We start from the raw sequence: 12,482 nt of genomic DNA, 5'->3' as shown, positions 1-12,482 counted from the left end.
TGACCCCATTCCCCAGCATTGTAGCCTATTGTCTTTGCCCTGCAGAAGGAATTTATTCATTCATTCATTCATTCATTCATTTGCAGTACTGGGGATGGAGCCCATGACCTCACACATGGTAGGCAAGCACTCTACCACTGAGCTATATCCTCAGCCCAACCCGTCTCCTTTGTAAATCACTATCATTTAGGTGAAATCATTTGGGGCCCACTCTGCATGACTGGCAGCAGCCCTAGTTTACACTTGAAAAAACTTGAGGCTCATTGCTGTTACTCATGCAGGGTCTTGAACAGGTCACCTGATTGATTCCATTACCTGGGTGTCCTTAGTTCATCTCAGACACCTCAACTCCAGTCCCCATAGGAATTCCAGGCATGAAAATAACAGGTGGCATTTGTCCAAAGGCCACTTCCTGATGCCAATCCTCCATACTGTGCTCTTCAGCCTCCCCTGTGGATCTGTCACGGCCATAGCCCTACCCCGTCTCTTAGTTAGGAACTGGAGCACTGGGTCAATCTCCCATTAATTCGAGACCGGTGCCCAGGAGATCCAACCTGGCACACCCTTGTGATCCTGGGATGATGGCTGGCAGCCTAGGGCTGGGCCAATCCTCTTAACTAACATAGTCCCTCTTGGTTTCCAAATGTCATCTGGCAGGGGAGCTCAGGTGGGAATTTCTACCTCTCAGATCCCTAACCCCTACTCCCAACAGCAGTGGGCAGAGATGCAGAGAGGGATGGGGAGAGACCTAGGAGAGGGGAATAGGGGAAGGGGAGGAGAAGGAAGAATAAGAAAGAGAAGCAGACACACAAGAAAGGCAACAGAGAAATGAGAAGGGCAGACATAGCAGCTGTCACTGCATTGTCCTCAAGGCCAACTCAACTGATCTGCCAAGCAGGTAAGGTCCCTGGAGGAGGAGGGGCTCCTTGTTGTATCACCAGCACCCACCAGAGTGCCTGACATACAGTAGGCACTCAACACACGCTTGCTCATTTGAAGGAATCAATGAAAGCCCGTCTGGCCTCACCAGCTGTCCCCATCCCGACCTGGCTTCCTCTGAGCTCCAGATCCATCTGAGGAACTGCATCCTCTTCACATGGTGCCTGGCAGGGTCTGCCTCCCAGCGTCAGCTCTCTTCCCATGTGCTAATGTCATGGATTCCTAGACTGCCGGAGCTGGCACAGCCCTCCCCAAACCCAGGCCCATTCCTCAAGGCGCAGTGGGGGCCACTGAGACCCGGAACTGGGAATGGGCTTGCATGGTGTCATTCCGTCGAGCTGGAGGAGAGGGCTGGAATCTGGTGCACTCCCAGGTTCAGTGATCTGCCTCCATGTCTCTGGACCTCTCCAGTGAGGTCGCATCAGCTGTGCTGTGCGCGAGGTCTGGAGCTTTGTTCTGCAGGAGAAGAGATGACAACTCCCTGTCCTCACAGTCTGGTGGGCAGCCCTGGCCAGCTGGGTGCTCAGCTTCCAAGGGAAGACTGCAGGGATGATGGCACCTAGGTGTTCCTCCCCAATGAGCTGTTGATGGGGACTCGGGAACAAAAGAAGTGGCCATCAGGATCCAGACCTTGGTCCAATCATTTCATGCATTCACCTTACCTCCCTTTCTGGTCACCATGGGGTCCCAGTTCCTTCTAGGGTTGAAGCTCTAAACTTGGACTCTGGTAGATCTGGATCTTGGACTTCCTAGTTCAAAGTCCCTTCCCCTCTCCCAGCCCCAGTTTCCTTGTCTGTTCATATAGAGGCAACTACAATCCCTACCTCTACGATTGTGTGCCAGCTAAGGGGGATAGTGCACATCCTGAGAATCTCATGGTACATGTCTGGCACTCACTGAACAGTCAATGAATTTGTGTGATTATAGTGCCCTCCTCCTTCACCATCCTGTGGACCCCACCTCCTCTCATCTCAGCAACTTCTTGTATGATCCTGAAGCCCCCTACAGTTCCCTTGAGCCACTGAGAGGCAGGTTCTGGTCCCATATCCTCCAGGTCCCCTTGCACTCTTAGTGTGACCTTGATCAACCCACTTCATCTCACTTCCCTTATCCTTGCAAAGCTTTTCATGATGTCCTCAGATGTGTCAAGAGGTCGCTGTCTCCTTCCAGGTTTAATATTGCATTTCTACAAACTATCTTCTTGTGTTGGGCCAGGTTAGTCTAGAATCGGGCCTAGATCCGTGTGTGTGTGTGTGTGTGTGTGTGTGTGTGTGTGAGAGAGAGAGAGAGAGAGAGAGAGAGAGAGAGAGAGAGAGAGAGAGATGGGGGTGGGAAGAGCATACTCCTGGGAGAAGGCTGTGTAGTTACAAACTTCCCCTTTCTCTCAGGCCAGTTTCTCTCCTACCAGGCAAGGATCCTGGGGTCAGTTGTGATCCATCATCCACAGTGCAGTCTGACTGCCTGCCCACCCAAAGCACTGTGGGTCTTGTTCTCTGGACTCTACCAGGCCCAACTTTTGTCCAATCTGAGCAGTGCCATCCCCTTGACTCCTCCTCCTAGCCCTTCGAGACCCTGTTCCCACCTCTTCTGCCTCTATTTTTGAGCGTCTATCTGAACCCCCAGTGTCTACCACACATACATGCCCCCTATGGCCAACCCACCTCTTGTCCCTCTCCTTTTGGCCTTCTCTCCCACAACAAATCCCTGATTACTCATTCCTCCTCCCAAATGTCTTGGATCCTTGGATACTTGCTGTGTGACTCAGAACAGCATCCTCTTCCTCCTCCTCCTCTTTCTTCTTCTTCCCCTCCCTGCCCCCCCTCCTCTATGCCTATGCCCCTCCCTGCACCCATTTGTAAAATATGGGTAATTGGTCAGTTGTTGTGGTACATGCCTATAATCCCAGCAGCTCAGAAGGCTGAGGCAGGAGTATCCCAGGTTTGAAGCCAGCCTCAGTCACTTAGTGAGGCGCTAAGCAAGCTAATGAGACCTTGCCTCTAAACAAAAAATAAAAAGGGCTGGGGACGTGGCTCAGTGGTTAAGCACCCTTGGTTTCAATCCCCAGTACTCCCCCCCCCAAAAAATGAGGGTTATCATACCTCCCACCTGCTAATGTCACCGCAGCCTCCACCACAGTCTACACAAAGGAGAAGAAATGGGTTATACAGTCCCGTGCCACTGGGGCTGACCCTGGCTGGCAGAGTACCATGGGACTACAGACTCTTGGCAGAGACTTAGATTCAACAGAAGCAATCCACCCTTGGACCCCAGAGTCCCCTTTATGGGATCCCCACCAAAGGGTTTCCTCAGGATGACTGAAGTCTCCCTCTGCCCTTCTGAACTATCCACACAGAGATAAAACAGAGACATCCCCATGTGGGTCCCCCCATCCCTGGTCTGCTCCCCAACTGTAAACTTGCAAAAAAAGTCCTTTCTGAGGAAGCCTCTGGGGCCCAGGGCTGGGGTGGGGCCAGGGCCTGTGGCCAGCCAGGTGGCTTCCATTAGGTATCGCCCAGTCCAGGACAGCAGAGCCGCTAATCCCAGGGTTTATGGGGCAGTCCCACTCGCCAAGGCGCAAGAGTGCAAAAAGCAAAAATGGAATTTCCAAATCCTGCAGAGTTTTTCCTTTCTTTTCCTACTGCACCCCGTTCCCTGGGCTTTCCTTTTCACTCCTTGTTTCTGTCTCTGTCACCCTCTGAATCTTACAGCATCTAAGTCTTGGAACTCTGCTCTCTGCTGGGCCTCTGGGCTCTCAGATTGCCTGCTTCCCCTTCCTCTCCAACTTTCTCCATCTCAGTCTTTGGCTCCCTTTTTAGTAGGGAGCTTTGGATGCTACCACTTGGAACCCCATTCTCGTTCTTGGGTTCTTCCTCTGGTCTCCTTCCTCCCTACTTGGGGTCATTCATTGTCCTCCTTCCTTTCTTTGCTCTCTGCTCTGTGTTGCTGCTTCCTCCTGGGCAGCAGCAGGGCTGGGATGTGCAATATGGGGAGCAGATGTTGGATGCCCTGCATGCCCCCCTTCTTCCCCCACAGAGGAGACTCATGGCAGCCTGGAGCTGGCGGTGGGGCAGGCTTCGGTGTAGCCCTCCCAGGCTGGGCCTTGCCAAACACGCGCGTACTTAGCCTATCCTGCTACACAGGCCCCAGAGCGGGGTTTTGATTGACAACAGGAAAGAAAGTAAAACACATAAAAGAGAAAAAATGCAGCCACCCAGCTATTGAATGCAGGCAGGGCAGGGAGCAAGTGGCCTGCAGCTGCCTGGACTTGGAGGGTGCTAGATGGACAGGGGCACACGCACGAAAGAGGCAAGGTCTTGGGAATCCTGCCTCACACTCTGATTCTGAAGCAGATGGTACCAGGTGCCAGACTGAACATTCACTTGCCCTGGGACTCAGATGAGGAGACAGAGTCCCAGAGAAACCAAGTGACTACCTCAAGGCCATTTCTCCCAGAGCATCCATCACTCCTCCTCCTAAAGGAATCTCCTGTCACTGCCCAGCTCCCTGGGTTCCAGGCGCTTCTCTCTGCATCCCTGTCCTCTGTAGGTGGCCCCATTGGCATAGCAAACTGCCTAGATAAGGCCAGTCACCAGGAGAGTTTATGTCTTTTTTTCGGTCATTTTCTTAATCCGTGTGTTATAGTTGTACATATGGTGGGATTTGTTGCTACATATTCGCACATGCATGCAATATATCAATACAATTTGGCCAATACCATTTCCCCTTCCCCTTACCTCCTTCCTCCCCTGCCCCTTTCCTCTATTCTACTAATCTCCCTTCAATTTTTATGAGATCCCTGTTTTTCTCTTCCTCTCTCCTCTCTAGCTTCAAAATATGAGAATAAATATGCAACCCTTGACATTTGGAGTTTGTCTTAATTTGCTTAACATAATGTTTTCTAGGTCCATCCATTTTCCTGCAAATGACATACTTTCATTTTTCTTTTTGGCTGAATAAAACTCCGTGTGTATATATACAATATTTTCTTTATCCATTTGTCCATCATAGATACCTAAGCTGGTTCCACAGTTTGGCTATAGTGAATTGTGCTGTATAAACATGGGTATGTAGGTATGAATACTGAGGAGTGATATAGCTGGGTTAAGATGGTTTGATTCCTAGACTTTTGAGGAACCTCCATACTGATTTCCCTAGTAGTTGTACTAATTTACAATCCCACCAACAGTGTAAAAGTGTTTTTTTTTTTTTTTAAGGGGCTACTGGGGATTAAACCCAGGGGTACTTTACCACTGAGATACATCCTCAGCCCTTTTTATTTTTAATTTTGAGAGAGGGTCTCACTAAGTTACTGAGGGCCTCACTAAGTTGCTGAAGCTGGCCTAAAACTTGCAATCCTCCTGCTTCAGCCTCCCAAATCTCTGAGATTAACAGGTATTACAGGCATATGCCACTGTGCTCAGCTATTATTTGTATCCTTGAAGAGACTGCTATTCTAATATTTTTGTGTGTGGTGCTGGGGATCAAACCCAGGGCCTTGTGCTTGCAAGGCAAGCACTCTATCAATTGAGCTACATCCCTAGCCCTTCACTGTAGTTTTGATTTGCATTTTCCTTATTGCTAATGATGTTGAATTTTTTTTTCACATATTTCTCATCCATTTGTATTTCTCCTTTTGAGAAGTGTCCATTTAATTCATTTGTCCATTTATTCATTGGGTTATTATGGTGTGACATTTTTTGAATTCTTTATATATTAGATATTAACCCTCTGTCAGAAGAGTAGCTAGCAAAGATTTTCTCCCATTCTGTGGGTTCTGTCTTCATATTCCTAATTGTTTCCTTGGCTGTGCAGAAACTTTTTTTAATTAGTTATAGTTGAACACAATACCTTTATTTTATTTATTTATTTATATATGGTGCTGAGGATCAAACCCAGTGCCTCACAGGTCCTAGGTGAGCACTCTACCACTGAGCCACAACCCCAGCCCTGTGAAGAAGCTTTTGAATTTGATACCACCCATATATTAACTTGACATTATTTCCTGAGGCTAGGGATCCTATTGAGCAAGCCTTTGCCTGTGCCCTGGAATGTTGACCCTACATTTTTTTTTTGTTTGTTTTCCTAGGAGCTGCATAGTTTGCGGTCTAATTCCTAGGTCTTCGATCCAGTTAGAGTTGAGTTTTATGCAGGAGGAGAGGTCAGGGTGTAGTCTCATTCTTCTACATATGGATAACCAGTTTCCCCAGCACCATTTGTTTAAAAGGCAGGCCAGCCTATGTCTTGATCATTGCTCAAGTGTTGGTTCGCTTCCAGGGTTCCCCTGTTGTTCTTCTATCAGCTGGTCCCACATGAGGCCACATCCTTTGGGGTCCCAGTAGCCTCTGCTCTAGTCCCAGGGCAAAGCTGCACATCCTCTTTGTTCTGTTGGCTTCTGGATCCATAAGCTCCCTCACGGACTGGGTGTGAGGCCCAGAATTTAGCATCTGCTTAATTTTCTGAACCTATCTCAGGGGTGTCAATAGTCTTCCTGTAGGCCACTCATCACACCTGTCCTGAATCAGCCTCTTCTCTGCCACTCTACTCTCACTGCTCCCCCATTAACCCTCCCCCAGCTCTCCACCTGAATTCTACACCAAGCCTGTCCCACAGCTGGCCTCTTCTCCTTGTCCCTTTGATCCATTTTCCTGGTCAGACTTTGCTGTCAAGCACCTTCTCCCTGTTTTCCAGATGAAGAAACCTGGAGAAAGGAAGGCAGTGGACCCAGGCCTAAGTACCTCCAGATCCAGGTTGCAGCCATCACAGGAGATTGAAACTGTATCCCAAAGCTCCTAGGATCAAGCTTCACCCTAAGACCATCTTGAGCCCAAGGGGGGTACCCTGCCAGCCAGCCTTGTTATGCAGATAACAGACTTTGACCCCCAAAGTGACTAGTACCAGGAACTGACACAAAATTTCTTTCTGTGTAGCAACACAGCAGGCATCTGGCACTGGGGCCCTAGAATGATAGAACACAGTCCCTTCCTCACGCTGCCCCTTCCCTCCCTGCCACAGTATGATGTCCTTACACAGCACCTTTGCCCCACAGTACCTGCAGACAGTCATCTCCTTTTATTATTATGTCAGTCTTACAGAGAAGGAAAAGGTGAGGACCAGGGAGGGAGAGTAATTTGCTGAGGGCCACACAGCTCTACAGCCCCCTACCACTCCCACACTGAGCTCTAGTAAGACAGTTCCTTGGGTGTCAGACCCTTCAAGAGAAGGAAACAAGGAGAAAAATCCAGCATTACCCCTGAAGAAGGTAAGGCAGTGAAGAGAAGCTGGAGATAAACAAAGCTCCTTGGGAGCTGGTTCTCCAGGTCCCATTCATCCAACCACCACCACCCAGGCATCTCTCCTCCCCCACTACTCTCCACTGGTCTAAAGTCCATCCAGGCTCAGAAAAATGGACAACAGCACCACAGCCCTGCCAATCATCTCACATTTCTCTAATAGCGGAGGAAAGGGGACTACAGTTTTCTGGGTGTGTTAGGGAATTTAGGGATTGAGGGAAATTTGACTGAATAAAAGGACAGTTAGTTCTGAGCCTTGATCAATTGGGAAAGAAAACAAGGTGGGAATCAGAAGGGAAAAAAGCCACCCATTTGCCCCAGCTCTCACACCCTCAAGCCATTCACAACTATGTTCCCCTTTCAGCTAATTCCATTTCACAGATGAGAAAACTGAGGTTCTGGGAAAAGTGAAGTAAATTGGCCCAATTTGCCCCAGGTCACACCAGCTGAGCCTGGCTGCTAGCACAGGCCTGTGGGACTCTTTTCACGCCTGGAGCTGCTTTGGAACCATCAATTACAGAATTGAAGCCATTGAGGGCCGGGTGCCTGCTAGAACCCCTCCTCTCCTGCCGCTAAGGCCTTTAGTCATTTACACTTTGAAGGCGGCCTATTCTCACCAAGTGCTTCCCTGCCCCGCACATTTGCATTTGGAGCCTTTCATCTGATCTCTCGGAATTAAAGGCTTTGTCTCCTATTAAAAGAATTCCAGGCCCGAGGAGCCCAGAGGGGGGAAGGTTGGGAGGGGGGACCCCAAAAGCTTTCCTTCCCTTCCCACCGTGTGCTGAAGGAGGTGGGGAGGCCCAGAGGCCAGGATTGTCCCAGGGCACCCGCCCTGTACTTTAACTCTGCAGCTTTCCCTGGTCACACTGGGCCTGGGCCTCCCTGGGACAGTCAGTGAGTGTCAGGAAGCTACAGAACTAGCCCAGGCGGCCTTCACATTCCAGCTCTGATGCTTATTAACTGAGCTCGTAGGCAGCTGGATCTCCCTTCTGAGCCTCAGTTTCCTCATCTCCAACTCAGGACCAAGGGGATTTGTGAAGGATGGGGCCTCTACCTGCCCAGGGTAGAGGAAACAGTATGCATTAACAGTCCAGGAAAGAATCAAATTCCAGATGTGTCCCTCTGTCCCCTTGGGCAAGAGCTTTCTCCTATGTGGGCCTCAGGCTCCCCCTTGTAAAATGGGTTGTTGCCTTTCGAGGGCTGTCCTCCAACTCTGGGATATTATGGGATGCTGAGCCTCCAGAACTCATTCAGCCTGCTCCCTCCCCCTTGCCCTGACCCCAGCCTGGACTTGGTCCCCTGCCCCATCCTTACAATACTTCTGTCCCTGTTCCCTAGGCCACCCTGGCTGCACATTAGACGCACTTAAGGAGATTTACAAAAATATCAATGTCAAGCCTCAGAGATTCTGGCTGAATTGTTTGGGGGTGCAGCCCAGGCCAAGGTTTTTAAAGCTCCCCAGGTGATTTTAATGTGCAGCCTGCACTGCAACAATTGCCACAGGCTGTCCTATACCTCAGATTCAGGCAAGTCAAGGGTAGAGACTGTGAGCCTAGCTCGGCTAGGAGCCAGCTCTTCTCAGCGGTGACTGTGGACAACTTACTTACCTTCTTTATGCAGTAATTATTTCGTGTTTAAAAGATGAAAGGATTAAATGAGATAATGTGTATAAAGTGCTCAACTTTTTTTTTTTTTTTTTTTTTTTTGTACTGGGTATGGAAACCAGGGATGTTCTACCCCTGAGCTATGCCTCCAGTTCTTTTATTTTATTTTGAGACAGGGTCTTGCTATGTTGCTGAGGCTGGTCTCAAAAATGTAATCCTCCTGGAGTCACTAGAACTACAAGCATGAGCCACACACCTGTCCTATGTTCAACTCTTTAGAGCAGCTTGGGGCTGGGCTGCCACTCTCACCAAATGCTGTTTCTGTGGTCATGTTTTTTATTGGGGTCGACAATAATATTCTCTCCACTGAGCACTAGATTCCTTACTACAGCTCTGTGAGGAAGAAGGTTAGTAAAACAGATATCACACATGGAAGCCTGAAACCCAATGAGGGGAAGTGACTGGCCCAAGATCATTTAGATAGAAAGATCCTTAAAGATTGTTCCAACACAGGGCTGGGGCTGGGGCTCAGCGGTAGCGCATTTGCCTGGTGTGAGGGAGGCACTGGGTTTGATTTTCAGCATCACATGTAAATAAATAAAATAAAGGTCCATCAACAACTAAAAAAAAAAAAAAGATTGTTCTAACAGCCCCGCACAATTGTGCAGTGGTGCACAACTGTAATCCCAGTGACTTGGAGGCTGAGGCAGGAGGATAGCTAGTTCAAGGCCACTTAGGGCAATTTAGCAAGATCCTGTTTCAAAATAAAAAAATAAAAAGGGCTGGGAATATAACTCAGTGGTAGAGCATCCCCGGGTTCAGTCCTCAGTACTGAAAAAAAAAAAGATAGGTTGTGATATCATGGGGAGTGATCTAGTCTTTGAGTGCGTAGATTCTGGAGTCAGACAAGACAGCCTTTGATCCAGATTCTGGGTCCATCACTTATCAGCTATGTGAACCTCACTCAATTTTGTGTTCTTCAGTTTCCTCATCTTTATATTTATTTATTTATTTTGGTACCAGGGATTGAACCCAGGGGCGCTTAACCACTGAGCTACATCCTCAGCCCCTTTAATACTTTAGAAACAGGGTCTTGCTAAGTTGCTTAGGGCCTCGCTAACTTGCTGATACTGGCTTTCAACTCTGAATCCTCCTGCCTCAGCCTCCCAAGATGCTGCAATCACAGGCGTGCACCACCATGTCCAGCTAATTTCCTCATTTTAAAAATGGGGACAATAATATTGCTTGCCTCATGGGCACTCATTAAGCCAGTTTCCCTTCCCCAGCCCCAGCCACGTCTTATACCTACCATATGTATGGGTGTGTATCACAGAAAGCTGAAGTGCAGAGAGGGAAGAGTCACACCCACAATCAAACAAAGAATCAGAAGCAGAGCTTGGCCCCAACTCTGGTCTCCAGGTGGTCCCCAAAGGCCCCTACTAACACTTGTTCCTATAGCTCAGACAGTACTCTGTACTCACAAAGAACCTTCAAAACTGGCATGGCCAGGTCATCGGCAATTTTCTGTCTCTTAGTGTTCATGGGGTCAAGCAGAAAAGAATGCTCATCTTCTGTCGGGCTCTCTGATTGCCTTTATTTTTCCCCTCCCCACTCTCGAGCTGGTTCTCACTTGCTCTGTTGCCTCCTCTCCCCTTCCATTTTCTCTGTCTTCAATTCCCTCTGATAACTCTAAACCATCTGAATGGATTTAAGTAAACCTCTCCTTAAAGGGAGAGGATGGGAGGCTCAACCTGAAGAAGGAATTTCTCTGATGCTTATGGTGAGCACTGTTGGCAGAGGCATAGGGGCTGCTGGCTGAGGGGAGGGGATGCACTGGCCATGGCTGAACAGGGGGACCTGTGAATGGGGACTCAGAGGAGTGAATGCCTGGGGAGGAATAGAAGAGCCAGTTTCAGAGGTGCAGAAGACCTACCAAACCCATTGTAACTCCTGCCCCTCCCCCAACACACACACACACACACACACACACACACACACACACACACACACGGTGAGAACTGGACATTCCAAAGGGATTCAGGAAGCATTGAGTAGTGAAGGACCCTATTAAATAGCCAAACTGTTACCTGGAACAGAAACATTTTAATTCGTTGGCTCCAGGTAGTTGCATCACATTTGTGAGTTTGTTATTTTCCCCCCAAATTGAGTATCACATATCTGTAGTCTTAGGGACAATGATAGGACAAATAAGGGGAAATAATAATGATACTAGGAGCTAACCCTTTCTAATGGCTGTGCCAAGCACTGTTTTAGGTGTTTCGAATGCATAAATTCATTAATTTCTCAACAAGCCAATGAAATGTGTATAATTAAAAATCCCATTTTAGCCAGGCTTGGTGGTACATGCCTATAGTCCCAGCAACTTGGGAGGCTAAGGTAGGAGGATTTCAAGTTTGAAGCCAGTTTCAGCAACTTAAGGAGAACCTGTTTCAATATAAAAAGTAAAAAGGGCCAGTGACTCAGTGGTAAAGTGCCCTGGGTTCAATTACTAGTATCACAAAAAAGTGGTATTAGTGCCCACTTTAAAGATGAGAAAAATGAAGCCCAGAGAGGTTAAGTAACTTACCAAAGATCATACAGCAAGTAGATCACAAAGTTATGAGTTTCTACTTGAGAGAGTGGCTTCAAAACCCAGTCCATGATCTTAATCACTCAAAATGGACCCTTCTGCAGAGTGTGGTGGTGCATGCCTGTAACCCCAGCAACTCAGGAGGCTGAGGCAGCCCGAGGAACTTTGTGAGTCTCTTTCTCAAAATCAAAAATACAAAGGTGCTGGGGATGTAGGACAGTGTTTAAGTGCTACTGTGTTCAATACTCAGTACGTGGGGTGGAGTGTGATGGAACCAGAGGTTGGGGGAGGTCCTTCCCTCAGATTGCTGACAGACTAGAAGGGTTTGCCTTTCTGCTATCTAAAAGCAACCTTTCAGTGGGTGCAATGGTGCTCACCTGTAATCTTAGCCGCTTTGGAGGCTGGGGCAGAAGGATCACAAATTCGAGGCCAGCCTCAGCAATTTAGCATGGCTCTAAGCAACTTAGTGAGAACCTGTCTCAAAAATAAATACATAATGGGCTGGGAATGTGGCTTAAGTGGTAGCGTGCTCGCCTGGCATGCGTGTGGCCCGGGTTCGATCCTCAGCACCACATACAAAGAAAGATGTTCTATCTGCCGAGAACTAGAAAATAAATATAAAAAAATATGGGAAAAAGTGTGTTGTTTTTTTTAAAAAAAAATACATAAATAAATAAAATAAGACTGGGGATGTGGTTCAGTGGTAAAATGCCCCTGGGTTCAATCCCCAGTATCAAAAACCAAAACAAAACAAAAAAACAATTTTTGGCTGGGCACTATAGCACACACATAACTGTAATCCCAGCATCTCAAGAGGCTGAGGCAGGAGGATTAAAAGTTCAAGGACAGCCTCAGCAACTTAGCAAGACCTATCTCAAAATTAAAGTAATAATAATAAAAAGAAGAAGAAAATAAAAAGGACTGTGGATGTGCTTCAGTGTAAAGCACCCTGGGTTTAATCCCCAGTACCAAAATGACAAAACAAAACAACAACCACAAAACAACCTTTTGGAGTAGCAAATGATGTCTGATAAATAGCCCTGGGATTTAGAGAACTTC

The sequence above is a fragment of the Marmota flaviventris genome, chromosome X, assembly GCF_047511675.1.
Source record: "Marmota flaviventris isolate mMarFla1 chromosome X, mMarFla1.hap1, whole genome shotgun sequence".
NCBI lineage: Eukaryota > Metazoa > Chordata > Mammalia > Rodentia > Sciuridae > Marmota > Marmota flaviventris.
This window is presented reverse-complemented; position numbering follows the sequence as displayed.